Raw genomic sequence first — 3,773 nt, forward strand, 5'->3', positions numbered from 1 at the left:
GGCTGGCTGAGGGGTCCCCGACCCCTGGCACGGCCTCAGCCCCACTGACGGCATCGTGCTCCTCCCACAGCCCAATGGCACCAGCGCACCACTGGAGATCGTGCTGCTGCACAAGGTCTCCACTGGCTTCCCTGGTGTCGTCCAGCTGCTGGAGTGGATGGAGCTCCCCAATGACATCATTATCATCATGGAGCGCCCGGAGCGGTGTAAGGACCTCCAACACTTCATTTGGGCACGGGGGTTCCTGAGTGAGGAGGTGGCGCGGGAGCTGTTCCGCCAGGTGCTGGAGGCCGTGCGGCACTGCACCAGCTGCGGGGTCCTGCACCGCGACATCAAACCAGAGAACATCCTGGTTGACCTGGCCACCGGGCAGGCCAAACTGATTGATTTTGGCTGTGGCACCTACCTGCAGGACACAGCCTACACACGCTTTGCAGGTGAGCCCTTGCCGGGGTGTTGTCCTTGTTCTAGACATCTCCTGGCCCAACATGTCACAGCACAGCCTGGGTGTGGCACTGGAGATTCTCCCTTTCCCTGACAGTCATGGCACTATGTTTTCCGCCCAGTTGCCTTTGAGCAGGTGTGGGTGTGGGTTCTAGCAGCTTCCAGCCCTGCTGGCAGCCTTTGCCAGCAACTCTGCCCAGGACTGGGGCTGGGGCTGGGTCAGCCACCCTGACAGAAACACCCGTGGCTGTGGGTAGCAGAGAGTGGGGGAGCCAGAACCTGTGCACCAGCCACTTTGGTGTGCAGGTGAGAAAGGGCTGGGACTGCTGTGCTAGCCCTGTTTGCTTTGGGTTCAAAATGTTTTTGGGGCAATGCAGACAGGGAGGAAGAAGGCATGGTTTTACCCAGCCCTGAGTGGGGTTTTCCTTGTCATGGTTGGGTCTTGCCAGGGCTTCCCCTGCCCTCTTCCAACACCAGTGGCTTCTTTTCCAACCCCTAAGTTTGCACACAAGTCCCAGGTGCTGGCCAGAGGGCAGCATGTCACACCACGTGCCTCTGGGTCAGCCCCTGCATGCCCAGGGATGCTGGGGCCAGGCTCTGGGAGCAGCAGCATCCCCCTGATGAAATCCATCTGTATTCCATAGGAACACCATCATAGAGCCCCCCGGAATGGAACAACTATGGCTGGTACTATGGACAGCCAGCTACCGTCTGGTCCCTGGGCATCCTGCTGCACCAGATGGTCTGCGGGGAGCACCCTTTCAGGAGGGGCCACAGGATCAGCTGGGACCATCAGCTCTCGCTGCCACCACGGCTCTCTCAAGGTGGATCCTCATCTCTGGGCATGGGGGGAATACCAGTGCTGGGAGACAGCAGCGGGCTCATGAGCATCCTGCTCTGGCAGCTGCTAAGGAGGTGGCACATGTCCTGCTGTCCTGCTCTCCTCCAAAACAGGGAATTCCTGGGAAGTTTAGGCCCAGCTCTGAGCAAATGCAGCATGGCCTGGGAATGGGAACAGTGGGGCAAAGCAGGCAGGAGCCTTCTCCAACTGACCGGCGGTTTCTGGTTTCTCTCCCCAGAGTGTCAAGATGTCATCAGGCGGTGTTTATCCATTCATGATGTGGACAGGCCTTCAGTAGAAGACCTGTTCTGTCATCCTTGGATGCAGGATATTCATCTGCCATAGAAGAAGGGACAGAGCCACAGGCACACTGATGCAGGGCTCTGGTAAGTTCCAGATCCATACTATCCTTGGTAATCAGAAGCAAAGAAACCCAGACGTTTTTGTCCTGCCTGTGTCACTGCACAGGGCTCATCAGATGGGAACACACAGCCCCTGTGCTGGAGCTGAGCTGCTCTGCCCAGCACTGCTGGCTGCCATCCCAGCTGGTTTGGCTTGTCCTGGGTCACTGCCAGCTGGGGCCCTGGGCAGAACACTGACAGCCTGGTCTCACCCCAGGGAAGGAGAAGGAGCCCCTGGAGAAGCTGTGCCAGGGGGGGCTGCTGCTGCTGGAGACAGCCAGGATGACATCAAGGATGACAACCTCTTCCTTGACCAGGCCACCACAAAGCTGAAGCTGATGGACTTCGATTCTGGCACCTTCTTCAAAGCCAGGCTCCACAGAGAATTTGCAGATGAGTGCACACACAGGGGGATGCTCCCAGATTTGGGGATGGCACAGCCTGGCTGGGAAACAAAGGTTTCCCTTTGCTGGGGTGGATGCATTTGATTTTTCAGTGGGCTGCCAAGCTGCTTTTTGTCAGGGCTGGGGCCATGGGCTGGGGTGGGTATGAAATGGGAGTGGGCTCCTGGCCCTGCCAACAGCCCCCAGTATCCACTGTGCCTTTTCCCTCATTTCCCCTTTTTGTCTGTAGTATATTTTTGTTAATTTGCTGTTTGTTTTTCTAAAGGAAGCGTTCTAGGTGGTGTCCAGTCTGGATGGGGAAGTGCTTGGGACCAGCTGTGCCGTGGATGGGCCGTGCCCTTGGAGAAGGCTGAGGACATCGTTTGGGAGCAGCTTTTCTTCCAGCGGCGGATGGCGTCAGGTGGGTCCCGTCTTCTTGGCCTGGGTGGGATCAGAGCTTTTGGGAGATGGCAGCCAGCACAGGAGCATCCTGCTGTGGGCAGCTGCTGAGGAGGTGGATGTGCCACGGCTGGCTGCAGGCTGGGCACATGTCCTGCCCTCCTGCTCTGCTGCCAAGGGCAGCAATGATGGGCAGCTCTGGGCACCGCTCTGGGCACGGCCAGCATGGCCTGGGCACGGCGGTCACTGGGACAAGGGGGACAGGAGCCTTCATCTGACGGGCGGGTTCTGGTTTCTCTCCTTGCAGCCAGGCTCTGTGGGTGCTGAGGCTGCTCTGGGCTCTGCCAGGGCTCTGCTGGAGCTCAGCACTGGGCTGGAGTCCGCCAAAGAAGAAATAGTGTGACCTGCAGCAGAGATTTGCTTGAGCATTTGGGAAATGCAGCTCAAGTTTGCAGAGTGTACATCTCGGGGGGAAAACATCACACCCTCCAAAAATAAACTTGTTCAATAACTTCTGAAATGCAATCAATCTGGGATGACCTCAGATCACATCTATCAGCTTGCCCAAGCTGTAGCTCAGCCATTCTCTGAGCATTTCTCTCGCCCACCTGCTTTTAAATTTCACAACTGGTCCCTTGTTTCCCTCAGTGAGTTCCCAGCCCATCACAGTCTCCATCACACTGTTGCCTTCCTTGATGGCCTTCACCACAAGGAAGACCAAACCCCAGGTTTAGGGACTCATCCTGTCCCTGGCTGAAGAGCAGCAATGTCTCAGAAATCCTATGGCATTTTAGTGTCAGTGAGAGCTGCTGTCCAGCCCTCAGCTCTCCTCACTGCTCAGTTCCCACTCCCTTTTCCTTGTCCTTCCAGCAGGATGAGCTCTGTGAGTCCCCTTCAGCCTCCCCACTCTTCTCAGCCCACCCACCCACCTCACTTAGGTGAAGCTGAAGCTTCTTTGTCTCCTCTGGCACACCAGTGCAGTCCCCTCTGCAGGGAGCCCCAGCCCCAGGGCACAGCACACAGCAGTGCAGTGCGGGCTGGAGCAGCTGCCCTGCACCCCTGGCTTGGCAGTTTGTGGCAAGGAAATGCACCCTGTTTGCAGCTCTCCCTGCAGGATGGCCCCAGGGCAGACCCCAGCCGGGCTCCCTCTGCATCCCCTGAAGCTTGGGGCAGGCAGTGGTGCCAGGGCTGGGGGTCATGGGGAGCACCCAGAGCTGTGGCTTGCACTCAGTGTTTGCAAGGGTTGTGTTCTCATCTCCTGCAGCCTGTGGGGGAAACAAGCTGTGCTGCCAGGCCAGCAGTGCC

General features: G+C 58.0%; 1 long non-coding RNA gene across 1 annotated transcript; it reads left to right on the forward strand.

Moving 5' to 3' along the window:
* The first annotated feature begins 1,114 nt into the window (after positions 1 to 1,114).
* LOC134562468 (uncharacterized) lies at positions 1,115 to 2,070 on the forward strand. Its single transcript, XR_010083176.1, has 3 exons — positions 1,115 to 1,268; positions 1,524 to 1,671; positions 1,904 to 2,070. It is a non-coding gene; the product is annotated as an uncharacterized LOC134562468 (long non-coding RNA).
* Positions 2,071 to 3,773: the final 1,703 nt, after the last annotated feature.

The sequence above is a fragment of the Prinia subflava genome, chromosome 27, assembly GCF_021018805.1.
Source record: "Prinia subflava isolate CZ2003 ecotype Zambia chromosome 27, Cam_Psub_1.2, whole genome shotgun sequence".
In the NCBI taxonomy this organism is placed as follows: domain Eukaryota; kingdom Metazoa; phylum Chordata; class Aves; order Passeriformes; family Cisticolidae; genus Prinia; species Prinia subflava.